The 13525-nt window shown below is 47.6% G+C and overlaps 1 protein-coding gene across 1 annotated transcript in view; it reads right to left on the bottom strand.

Moving 5' to 3' along the window:
- The window catches only part of paip2b (poly(A) binding protein interacting protein 2B), an 89317-nt gene extending 76987 nt beyond the window's left edge, over nt 1-12330 (bottom strand). Inside the window, exon 1 of the mRNA XM_033035774.1 lies at nt 12306-12330. The gene's annotated coding sequence lies outside the window, so the exon portion shown is untranslated. The remainder of the gene's footprint in view (nt 1-12305) is intronic.
- Nucleotides 12331-13525: the final 1195 nt, after the last annotated feature.

Below are 13525 nucleotides of genomic sequence, written 5' to 3'. Positions count from 1 at the left end.
TTGAATATTATCTACCGTGTAACAAGTGAAACATTGGTCTACAGCTGAAAGGCATCTCCTAACAGCCAAGCTTCAATAAAGATTTAGGAATGAAGCACTTGTCTTGTTTTTCCATTTAACTACAACCAAATATTTTACTGTTACTACTATGACATCACTATAACAACTGTTGTTCCCAGGGTTACACAACTTACCTAGCCAACCACCTCCCACTCCATCATTACCCCAAATCTTTGCTTTGAGCATGGAAATGTCTAAAGACCTCAATATTAATAACTACATGGATAACTAGTTGTTTTCATTGAATTGACTGATTGATTGAAAGACACAATATGGAAACAGGTCCTTCTGCCAACCGAGTCCACACCGACCATCAACCATCCATTCACACTAGCTCTGTTATCCCACTTTCTCCTCCACTCCCTGCACACTCAGGAAAATGTAACCATCAAACCTGCAAATGTTTTTGATGTGGTTGGAATCCAGAGCACCCAGAGGAAACCTACGCAGTCACAGAGAGGACATATAAACTCCACACAGACAGCTCCCAAGGTCAGGATCAATTCTAGGTCTCTGGCACTGTGAGGCAGCTGCTCCACCAGCTGCACCACTGTGTGCAGCTAAATAATAAACTGAGGATTTGTTATATTACTGGACTATTTTTTTAAAAACTTGTGGAAATTAAAATAAAGGTAGTAAAAGTGTTCAGATGGGCATATGGAATGAACTGCTGGTGGAGGTAGTTGGGGCAGGTTCTATCTTAACGTTTCAGAGACATTTGGACAGATACATGAACAGGATAGGTTTCGAGAGACATGGGCAAGGTGGGACTAGTGTAGATGGGACATGTTGGTCAGCGTGGGCATGTTGGGCCGAAGCGTCTGTTTCCACACTGTATTAATCTATGACTCTCTTATACAACTATTGCCCAAAGTAGGATGCTCTCAATAAATCTCAATGCTCAAAACTCAAGATTCACAAGTTCTCATTAAGGTGACTGTTTTTTTCCTTCCAATGATGTTCCCTTAACTGCAGTATTTCCAGAATTTTCAACTGAAATAGAATTACTTACTTACTGCCACAATCTAAACGGGTGCAACTGGAACTAGACAACACTAACCACCTTTCACCAAGAATAATCAACTTTTTGCAGTTCTGAAGCAATTGCTGACATAAAGTTAAGGAATAATCTGCTCTTCATAAATCTGCTCTTCAGCATCATAAACTCACCTACTGCAGCAAATTATCTTTCAACCCATTTACAGAATCATAGCATAGAAACAGGCCATTTGACTCACCATGCCAACCAGTGGGCACTCTTCGGTATTAATCCCACTGCCCAGCACTCTGTCCATAGCCCTCATGCCTAAGAAATTCCTACTGTCTTGTTCATCTACTCTTCCTTAGTCTATATATCTCAACCGTCCCCTCTTAATTTTGTCTAGAACTGACCTAGCTTCTCCAGCCTCTTCTCCATCCTAGGCAACATTGTGGCGATTCTACTCTGCACCCTCTCCAACATCATTCCAATAGCTTGATGACCGCATGCAGTGCTCTAGCCGAGGTCTTCCAAAGGTATAAAATTCCCTCCTTCAGTAGCCAGAAACCAGTGCCTGTGCTGTCAATATACTTTCGTAACCAAGTTATCTAAGGCGTTACCGCCTTGAAGATCCATGGAATTGCACTCCAAGGTCCCCATATTCTGCAATAATGCCCCCAAACCCTACCATTCACCAACATCACATGTACTCCCATAATGCACAGGATGCACTTCCAAAAACCCCAACTATCCTGTTTTACGCTTTGGTAATCAAACCAGAATATTTGGTGTAAATAACATGGCAATAGAAAATATAATTATTAAGTCAAAACACAGCTACAGGAGTGTGTGCATCCAGACAAAACCTATGAGACGTGAGGCAGGGATAGTGATAGAAAAGAATTGGTCAGTAGAAGTGAAAGAAAGAATAAACAAAAATAAATAAGATGTGCACATGATCAGATAAAGAACTCCCCATGTATACATGCAGATAATAAACACAGTCCTCAGTGGTATGAAGAACTAATTTCTATGCTGTATCTCTCTAAAATAACGTGATATACGGAAAGAACTAGGAAAAACCCTTCAATGAGAACATAAAATTTCACTCAAAGAATTCAGTTTCTAAATTAAGATGTTTTCAACACCAAATCACCAAAACAATCCAAAAAAAGCCCTGAATATTTACTTATCTCCACTTCAATGTATCTTCTACCACAATATCTTTTGGTTCTCTTAATGCCCTGAAATCAAACAGTCTGTTTGAACAAACTCAATAGGTTTCATATGCCTAGAATTCCAAAAATCCATTCCCCTCAGTGAAGTTTTCGTCATAGAACATAGAAAAACACAACGTAGGTACAAGCCCTTCATTCCATTATGTTTGCATCGACCATGATGCTAATTAATCCAATCCATTTGCCTGCATATGGTGTTTATCCCTCTATTTCCTGACAATTCATATGTCTGTCAAAATGTTAATTAAATGCTCCCATCGTATCAGATCTGCCCTCTGCCTCCATGTCCAGAGAAAACAATTCAAGTTTGTCCAACCTCTCTTTAAAGCTAATATTCTCCAATATTGGCAAAATCCTGATGAACTTCTTCCACACATCCTCCTAAATGAATGAATGAATAAGTTTATTTGCCAAGTATTCACATACAAGGAATTTGCCTTGGTGCTCCACCTACAAGTGACAACATGACATACAATGACAGTTAAGAATGAAACATAAAACATTAATAATAAACCTCTACATCCTTCCCATTGTGTGGCGACAAGAATTGCACACCATGTGCTTTCTTTACATCTCTATCCACTTGTGTTACCACTTTCGGGAGAAATGGACTTGCACCCCAGGATCCCTCTGTACATCAATGCAGAATTGTGATATTTATTATTTTTTCTTCCATTCGAACTCCCAAAATGCTGCATCTCGTGCTTGTCCACATTAACCAAACTGCCAGTTGACCTATATCGTGAAGTGCGCTTTGACAACTTTCTTTATCATCCACAACTCTCTACCAACATTTGAGTTGTTGCAAATCTACTAGCAAGAGCATCCAAATATCCAAATATTTTGATCAAAATAATTTATACATAATGACAAATAACAAAGGTCCCAGCACTAATCCTTGAAAAACACCCCGTCACAGACCTGCACTCAGAGAAATACTAACCAGGGAAAACACCCTCCATGTATTGAGTGCAACATTCTATAATACACTATGTTTCAATATGATTTCCGTATATTTTCCCTAATTTCTTATATAACAAAACACCTAAACTATAAAGTCATCTCAAATGAGTTTAGTGACGCTTCACTGCACTCCTACACTCTGGAAACTGGACAGTGACTGGCATAATAAGAAGGAACTGCAGATGCTGGTTTATACTGTAGATCGACTCAAAATGCTGGAGTAACTCAGTGGGTCAAGCAGCTTCCCTGGAGAAAAACGGATTTGTGACATTTCAGGCAGGGATCCTTCTGAAGAAGGGTTTCGGCCCGAAACTTTGCCTATTTCCTTCGCTCCATAGATGCTGCTGCACCCGCTGAGTTTCTCCAGCTTTTTTGTGTACCTAGGGATCCTTCAACTACTGGGGGGGGGGGGGGGGGGGGGGGGGGGGGAAGAGGAAAAAACTTGGAGAGGGATAACCAAGACAAATTCAGGGCCAGCAGCAGATGACATCAAACATGGGGAGGTTCCCTGATAGGCCGATTGTTGGCTAGGGACGGTGTGATCCCAAGAGGGATACATCGTTGCAAACTGGTTAACTGTTCTTTCGCAGGAATGGGAGGAGGAGGGCAATGTTTATAAAAGTTACCGAAAATTAGAGAATTCAACTGTCGGGTTGCAAGCTGGCCAACAAAATATGAGGCTCTGTTTTCTCCAATTTGCGTGTGTCATCATGCGAAGTGTAATGGAGACACGAGGAGCTTTCTAATGTTTAATGCAATATGCTGGAGTTCAATGAAGATTATAGTGTACAAGTTGGAAGAAGTTTGGATGTACCTTATTGTTTTTCATCAACAATAAAGAATTTATTAATCAAAGGACTATGTTTTGAAGATTGAAGGTACACAAAATTGCTGGGGAAACTCAGCGGGTGCAGCAGCATCTATGGAGCGAAGGAAATAGGCGACGTTTCGGGCCGAAACCCTTCTTCAGACTGATGGGGGGTGGGGGAGAAGGAAGGAAAAGGGGAGGAGGAGGAGGAGCCCGAGGGCGGGCGGATGGGAGGGTGGGAGGAGACAGCTAGAGGGTTAAGGAAGGGGAGGAGACAGCAAGGGCTAGCAAAATTGGGAGAATTCAATGTTAATGCCATCCGGACGCAAGGTCCCTAGACGGAATATGAGGTGCTGTTCCTCCAATTTCCGCTGTTGCTCACTCTGGCAATGGAGGAGACCCAGGACAGAGAGGTCGGATTGGGAATGGGAGGGGGAGTTGAAGTGCTGAGCCACCGGGAGTTCAGGTAGGTTATTGCGGACTGAGCGGAGGTGTTCGGCGAAACGATCGCCCAACCTACGCTTAGTCTCCCCGATGTAAATCAGCTGACATCTAGAGCAGCGGATGCAGTAGATGAGGTTGGAGGAGATACAGGTGAACCTTTGTCGCACCTGGAACGACTGCTGGGAGTCCTTGAATGGAGTCGAGGGGGGAGGTGAAGGGACAGGTGTTGCATTTCTTGCGGTTGCAACGGAAAGTGCCCGGGGAGGGGGTGGTGCGGGAGGGAAGGGAAGAATTGACGAGGGAGTTGCGGAGGGAGCGGTCTTTGCGGAAGGCAGACATGGGGGGAGATGGGAAGATGTGGCGAGTGGTGGGGTCACGTTGGAGGTGGCGGAAATGGCTGAGGATTATGTGTTGTATTTGCCGGCTGGTGGGGTGAAAGGTGAGGACCAGAGGGACTCTGCCCTTGTTGCGAGTGCGGGGATGGGGAGAGAGAGCAGTGTTACGGGGTATGGATGAGACCCTGGTGTGAGCCTCATCTATGGTGGCGGAGGGGAATCCCCGTTCCCTGAAGAACGAGGACATTTCCGATGCCCTGGTATGGAATGTCTCATCCTGGGAACAGATGCGGCGTAGGCGGAGGAATTGGGAGTAGGGGATGGAGTCTTTACAGGGGGCATGGTGGGAAGACGTGTAGTCCAGATAGCCATGTGAGTCAGTGGGTTTGTAATGTATGTCGGTCAGGAGTCTGTCCCCTGCGATGGAGATGGTGAGGTCAAGGAATGGTAGGGAAGTGTCGGAAATCGTCCAGGTGTATTGGAGTGCCGGATGGAAGTTGGTGGTGAAGTGGATGAAGTCAGTCAGTTGTGTGTACGTGCAGGAGGTGGCCCCAAAGCAGTCGTCAATGTAACAGAGGTAGAGGTCGGGGATGGGGCCCTGGTACGTCTCGAACAAGGATTGTTCAACGTACCCGACAAAGAGGCAGGCGTAGCTGGGGCCCATGCGTGTGCCCATAGCTACGCCTTGTGTTTGGAGGAAATGGGAGGAGTCAAATGTAAAGTTGTTGAGGGTGAGGACCAATTCCGCTAAGCGGAGGAGAGTGTCAGTGGCTGGGTATAGGTTGCTCCTCTGGTCGAGGAAGAACCGGAGGGCTCTGTGAAGAAGCTCTGACGGTCTCGGACGGAAGCTCGCATGCAAATAACGACATTCCCCTTAACCATGTAGTCCATTTAGCAGCTAGAGGGAGTAATCTCTTGAACGATATCAAAATTTGCCGCTACAGCGTGTACCCCCATTCATCCAATGGAGGCGGCCCAGGACACAGGTTAGTATGGGGATGCCAAAGGGAGTTAAAATGGTTAATAACCAGGAGATCCAGTAGGCCTTGGCTGATCGACAGAAGTATTGAGTATGCGGTCACCAAGTCTGAACTTTGTCTCACCAATGTACAGGAGAGATGGCCTTTATTTAAGATGGGGTGCAAATCAAGCCAGGGAACAACCAACAATGAACCTAAAATCATTGCTTGGAAAATTAGGGGAGGAGATTCTGAGACAAGATCTGCACGCATTTGAAAGGCACGGGTGATTAGGGATCATCAGCATGGCTTTGTGTGCTGGAAATCATGCCTCACAAAATTGATTTGAGTTTTTTTAAATAAGATTGATGAAGTGGATTGACGAGGTCAAGGCAGTAGCAGTTTTAAAACACATAAAGGTAGCATCTATGGAGCGAAGGAATAGGTGACGTTTCGAGTCCGCCTCCTCCTTTCTTTTTCCCGACAACCCCCCGACATCAGACCCGAAACGTCGCCTATTCCTTTGCTCCATAGGTGCTGTCTCACCCGCTGAGTTTCTCCAGCTTTTTTGTCTACCTTTGACATACAAGATAGTATTTTTCTAATTGGAGGTCTCTGACCAGTGTTGTGCCACAGGGTGTCCACTAATATTTCCCCCTGGGAAAAATAAAGTTTGTTCGTATCATATCGTACATCAACGATTTGGATGGCAATGCCGTTAACATTGTTAGCAAATTTGCAGATGACACCAAAATTTGTGGTAGACTGCGAGAATATTTTAGCTTACAATAAGATCAGGATCAATTAGGAAGGTGAGCTAAGGAATTGTAAATAAAATTCAGCTTTGGCCACTGATCGTTGGTATGTCAAGTACAGTTAATGGTCGAGCCCTGGAGAGCTTTGCAGAACAGAGAGATCTGTGAGTAGAGGTATATGGTTCCCAAAAACAGGCGAGTCAAATGGACAGTGTGGCATAGAGGCTTGCATTGTCTGCATGCTTGCCCTCATTGTATTGAGTGCAAACGCTGGTACATCATGAAGTGGCTGTAAAAGTCGATTTTGGGACAGAACAAGTTTACAGAACGCTGTCTGAATTAGAAAGTATAAGCTATAAAGAGAGGTTGGACTAACTTGTTCTGTTTTGTCTGAAACATCAGAGGTTGAGGGGAGACCTGATAGAAGAAAAAATTATGAAAGGCATAGATAAACAGTCGGAATCTTTGCAGGCGTAGCTTTACGGTGACATGGGCAAAGTTTAAAAGCGATGTGCAGGGCAGATTTTTCCATGTGCTTCTAGTGATCGATAAGCATGCCCCATATTGAAGCTTACCACCATCGCATTACTGCCACTTTGTAACCATTCTTGCACATTCTCAATTCAACTAAAGTTGGTTGTCTGCTCAGTAAAGGAGCAGCAAGGAAAATGGACACTGGAGGTAACAAAATTTGAGATAGGTTTCTATTCCGATAGTTCGTATGAATGCCCTATATTCAGCTATAAGATATGCTCCTGACGATATGTGACACAATGGAGGATTTCCCCAGTATGAAGGAGGGAAATATACGTTCAAACATGATTAGTGAAGGTGTCAGAGGTTATGGGGAGAAGGTAGGAGAATGGGGCTAGGAGGGAAAGATAGATCAGCCATGATTGAATGGCAGAGATTATTTTATCGGCCCACGTCCACTCCTGTCACTTATGACCAAACTACACAGAACATAAAAAAGTACAGAATAGGAACTGTACTGTATGCACGTCTGTGCCAAAACTAACGTAAATATAAACTAATCTCATTTGACTGCACTGGATCTATATCCCTCTGTTCCCTACATATCCATGTGCCTATCGCAAAGCCTCTTAAATGCCACCATCATATCTGCCTCCATCTCCATCCCTGGCAGCACATTCCAGGCACCTTCTGGGGGGAAAAAAACTTGCCACGCACATCTCTTTTAAACTCTGCCCCGTTCACTTTAAAGTTATGTCCACCGGTCTTCGAAATTTCCTCCTTGGGAAAATGGTTCTGACAATCTATCTTATATACTTCTATCAGTTTTCCCCTCAGTCTCTGATATTCCAGAAAACAACAATCCAAATCCGTCCAACCTTTCGCTGTTGCTAATACTACCTTATCCATGCAACATTCTGGTAAACCTCTTCTGCATCCTCTTCAAAGCCTCCACATCCTTCCTGTAAACCAAAGTTTATTATGCTACATCATAATTTCCTGGCTCTTATGCTCAAACCCCTGACCAATGAAGGCAAGCTTACCATATGTATTTGTTACCACTCCATCTAGTTGAGTTACCATTTCACGGAGACCAAGATCCCCCTACTCATCAAGGTTTTGCGGCACTCGACCTTCCAAGTTGCAACATCTCACACTTGCTCGGATTAAACTGCCATTTCTCCACCCATTTCTGTAGTTGATCTGTATCCTGCTGTATGCTGTAACAGCCTTCTTCACTGTCTGCAAATCCAGCAATCTTGGTGTCATCTACCAACTATCTAGATTTACACCCAAGTCATTTACATATAGATCAGAGGTTCTGGCATAGATCCCTGCAGACTGGTCTTAAACCTCCAACCAGAACAACATCTGTCCACCACAACCTTTTGTCTATTATGATTAAGCCAGTTCTGAATCCATACGACCAAATCACAGTGACTCGAATGCATTTTAATCTGCTGAATCAGCCTACAGATGGGGGGGTTCTGCCTATCCAAAGAATCTACTCCAATAACTTCCCTATCACTAACGTGAGGCTCACCATCCTAAAATCCCTTTGATTATCTTTACTTCCATTCTTAAACAAAGGGTCAACATTGGCTACTCCCTGGTCCTCCAGGACCTCGCCTGCAGTTAGAGAAGTCGCAACGGTCTTCGTCATAGCTCCTGGATTCTCCTCTTGCTTCTCTTAATAACCAGGATTAGATCCATCAGGCTCAGGGGATTTATCCGCCTTAATGCTCTTCAAGAGCCCCAATACCGTTTCCTTCTTGATCTCAATCTGTCCTTGCTTATTAGCATTCTCCACACTGATCTCACTGTCCTCTATGTCCTTTGTGCAGCAGATGCAAATTGCTCGTTTAGTAACTCACCTACATACTCTGATTTTAAGCACGAATTCCCTCCTTTATCCATGAGTGGTCCAGACCTCTTCCTGGTTACCCTCTCTTTTTTAAATGTACATATAAAAAGCCTTGGGATTTTCATTAATCCGACTCGCCAAAGACTTTTATGGCCCCTTTTGGCCCTTCCAATCACAAGCTTGAATACTTTCGCACTTGCAGCTGTTTGAAAGCCCATCAAAATACTGTAGGCACACAACAAACTACAAAAGATGAACTGCCTTTCAACATACCAGATGATAAACGGGATTAATGGTGTAGAAACTAAGCAACCATTTTCTCCAGCTGGGGCTTCTAGAACATGCGAGTGCACTTGTCAGGTTGAGGGGTCGGCCCTTTAAGAAAATGGGAAATTTCTTCTTGCAGAATATGGCACACATGAAGAATTCTCCACCTCTTGATTAATACAAGGTTGACATCAAAAGATTTTTGTACACCAAAGAAATGAACAACACAGAGATCAGATGGGAATGTAAAATTGAGGCACAAGATCTGTTGTCATCATGTTGCCACCGGTATTTTCCTGTCTTGTGTTTCCAAATAGCTTATGTGGTTAATGTCCCATTGCTAATTGTGGGAGGTCGCCTTGCCCAATTCAGGTGTCATTTCAATAGGCACAACACTTCAATATATTTTGCTTTAAATTGATGTTGTAAAATTTTACAACACTGCTAATCCTTTGATTTTGATGGCAAAACAATGCAATGTGCAAACAAAAATGACTTCTCCAGATATTACCGCAAGAGACAACAACAGAACACAATCTAGAAATGGCTGAACACATTCACAGCCATTTTAACATTATTAACAAGAAAACCTTCAAAAACATTTCCTTCGCAATCACAATCTTTGACATTGGATTGAAGGTGAAAGTGGATGGGGGGTGGGGGGGGGAAGGGGGCAGGACTAAACCCAGAGATTGGTGGATTTATGAGTGGTGGGGGGGGGGGGGGGGGGGGGAGAAGGAAGATGAGTAGGGATTGGTAGAGGGGGAAGGACTAAGCTCAGGGGTCGGGGTGGGGATAAAGAGGAACCAAGCCCGAAGATTATGGCATTTAAGGGTCAAACCTGGGAATTATCAGGGGAGGGGATCTACCCCTGTAATCTCACAGGGATGTGAGAGTCAATCCTTGGTTTATAAGAGAAGGCTGGCCCCTTGGATTGGAGAAGCATTGATACCTGGGATTGACTCCGGGGGTTTGGGGGAGAAGGATAAACCCAGGAATTTCAGTGAGGGGTTGCCTTGGTATAAAAACGGCTTTGATTCCATGGGTTGGTGGAGGCGTCAAATTATTGATTCTTGGGAAGGTTTAATCCCTGGAACTGGGTACTGTTCGGTCGAGTTGACCTGCGGATTTGGAGAGGGATTACCCCTGGTTTTAAGGGCAGTTGACCTGGCATATTAAACTCCTGGACTGGGGGGGGGGGGGTGGGTCATGTGGATTGGGAGAGTTTATCAGTTTAGTTTGTCCTGACCGAGTTTACGGAGGTACAGTGAAAAGCTTTGCCCAGGTGTTGGCCCTGGATTTAAGGGGGATTGACCTAATAGATTGGGGGAGGTGTACAGCCTCTGGAAATGGGGAGGGGTGGGAGTCATATCCGTGGAATTGGGGGATGGTGACCTCATGGATTTTGGGGGGGAGGGGGGGGGGGGGGGGGGGGGGGGAGATAAGGGGTCCAGTCCTTGCAACAAGGGGAGGGGACCAACCTTTGGAATTGGGGGGGAGAGGTGACCCAGTGGATTGGGGGACCAGCCTCAGAGTGAGGTGGTGGACTGGGTGAAGGGGTCCATCCCCAGATTTGGGGGATGACTGATCCCATCAACCGGGGAAAGGGCCCAGCCCCCGGAATTGGGGAGAGGGTGGCCCCAGGGATTGTAAGAGGGGTGGCCAGCACTGAAATTTTTAGGGGGGGGGGGGGGGGGGAAGATTCCACCCCCGGCAATTGGGGGGTGGGGGACCCCGTGGCTTGGGGAGAGTTTGACCCCGTTTTCTGAAGGGGGACTCTGCCCCGGGGGTTCAAAGGGGAACTCTGCCCTGGGGGGATTCAAGGGAGAACTCTGCCCCGGGGGTTCAAGGGAGAACTCTGCCCCGGGGGGGTTCAAGGGAGAACTCTGCCCTGGGGGGGGGTTCAAAAGGGAACTCTGCCCTGGGGGGATTCAAGGGAGAACTCTGCCCCGGGGGTTCAAGGGAGAACTCTGCCCCGGGGGTTCAAGGGAGAACTCTGCCCCGGGGGTTCAAGGGAGAACTCTGCCCCGGGGGGGGGTTCAAAGGGGAACTCTGCCCTGGGGGGGTTCAAGGGAGAACTCTGCCCTGGGGGGGTTCAAGGGAGAACTCTGCACCGTGGGGTTCAAAGGGGTGTTTACCCGGGGGTTACTTAAGGGGGAGTTTAACCGTTGAGTAAAAGGGGAGTTTGCCTCAGGATTTAAAGGAATTTTACCGCGTGAATTGAAGGGAAGTTTACCCCAGGATTTAATGGGGAATTTATGGGGGAGTTAACCCCAGGATTTAAAAAGGGGGGGGGGGGGTTGGGGTTGATGGGGAGTTTTACCCCCAGGATTTCACGGGAAATTTGACTCCAAGATCTAAAAGGGGAGCTTACCCCGGGATTTAACCTCAGGATTTACCATGGGATTTAAAAGGGAATTTGACCCCCGGATTTAGAAGGGGGGTTTAACCCTGGGATTATTAGTGAGGTTATTTAAGGGGAGTTTATGATCCCATAATTTACACGGAAGATTACCTGAGGGAACGCACTCCGGGATTTAAAGGGGGGGAATTTACCCCTCTGTTTACAGGGAAGTTTATCCTGGGATTTAGAAGGGGGAATTTGCCTCAGGATTTTAAAGGGAGTTGATCCCAGGATTTAAAGGCAAGTTCACCCCCAGGATTTAAGGTGGGGGGGGGGGGGGTAACCACATGATTTAAGGTGGGGGGGGGGGGGGGTGGGTAACCACAGGATTTAAGGGAGAGTTTGCCCCCCATGAGGGTGCACACAATTGCTGGGGAAATTCAGCGGGTGCAGCAGCATCTATGGAGCGAAGGAAATAGGCGACGTTTCGGGCCGAAACCCTTCTTCAGACCGAGTTTTTCAGGGGGAATTTTCCTCACAGGATTTAAACAGATGTTTACCTCAGGATTTGGAGGGTGGATGTCGTGTCGTGCTCCCCAGGGGGAAGGTAAAAAGGCAAAGACACCAAAAAATGCTGGAGTGAGTAAGTCAGCTGGAGTGAGGACGGGCAGCATCTGTGGAGAGAAGGAATGGGCGACGTTTGGGGGGTCGAGACCCTTCTTCGGGAAGGATAAAAGGCGGTGGAGTGTCTCCCCCTCCCTCACACACACACACACACACGAGAGGGAGAGCTCCAGGCTTTCGGGCCTACCTACCGCGAGTGAGGCGCATCGCGGCCACTGGGTGAAGGGACACACGGCCGGGGAGGAATCCGCTCACACGACGGATATTTACCTCAAAAAAGAAAAAAAAACCCTCCTCCTCCTCCTCCTCCACCTCCACCACCTCCTCCTCCTGCTGCTCCGGGTCTCGGTCGCTCGAGCTGCAGCTGCTGTTGGGCTTTGGCGGCGGCGACGGACGGACGCGCGGACGCGGGCGGGCAAACAAACGAACTCTCTCTGGCTCGAGCAGCGCTGGGGGGGGGGGGGGGGGGGGGGGGGTGGAGGAGGGGGGAGGGTCATTAGCTCCACCCCCCCCTCCTCCATGTCCCACCGTCTCCCGCCTGGTGATGGACGGCTGCCTCACCCAATGTACATCGGGTCATTGGCCGAGGCCCTTCGTTTGATTGGTCGGTCAGCTGCGAGAGGCGGGACGACGATGAAGACCCGGACCTCCTATTGGTCAAAAGCCCCCCCCCCAGGTCCCGCCTTCCGCTGGGGATGGACGGCTGCCTCACCCAATGCACATCGGGTCATTGGCCGTTTGATTGGTCGGTCAGCTGCGAGAGGCGGGACGACAGTCAACATCCGGAACTCCTATTGGTCCAATGCCCCCCCCGACGGCGATGGACAGCGGGCTTAACCAATGCGGATCGCATACGGGGCAGAGGCCGACGTTTGATTGGGTCACGGTCGGTGCGGGAGGCGGGAGCCGCAGGGAAGAGCCAAAGTCCCACACCAAGTCCCGCCTTCCGACGGGGATGGACAGCTGCCTGACCCAATCGGTATCGGATACGGGGCACAGGCCGACGTTTGGTAGGGTCACGATCGGTCAGGTGCGAGGGGCGGGACTAGACGGGAGGACACCACCTCCTATTGGTCCAAACTACAGATCCCGCCTTCTTCGGCTAAAATGGACAGCTGCTCCGTCCAATGATCATCGGTTGCGAGGGTTGGAGGCCTGGGTGTGATTGGTCGGGTTCCACGTCGGTCAGGAGCGAGAGGCGGGACAGCAGTGAATAGCCGAACCCCTATTGGTCCAAAGCCGCCCCCCCCTCCAGATCCCGCCTTCCGCTGGGGATGGACAGCTGCCTCACCCAATGGAGATCCGATACGGGGCAGAGGCCTTCGTTTGATCTGTCGGATTCCCAATCCGTCAGCACTGAGGAGCAGGAACAGAGGGGAGGGTGGGAGCTCCCAATCCCAATCCCAATCCT

The sequence above is a fragment of the Amblyraja radiata genome, chromosome 1 (genome assembly GCF_010909765.2).
Source record: "Amblyraja radiata isolate CabotCenter1 chromosome 1, sAmbRad1.1.pri, whole genome shotgun sequence".
Taxonomy (NCBI): domain Eukaryota; kingdom Metazoa; phylum Chordata; class Chondrichthyes; order Rajiformes; family Rajidae; genus Amblyraja; species Amblyraja radiata.
The sequence above is the reverse complement of the archived record's forward strand: the minus strand, read 5'-3'. Positions and strand labels throughout refer to the sequence as shown.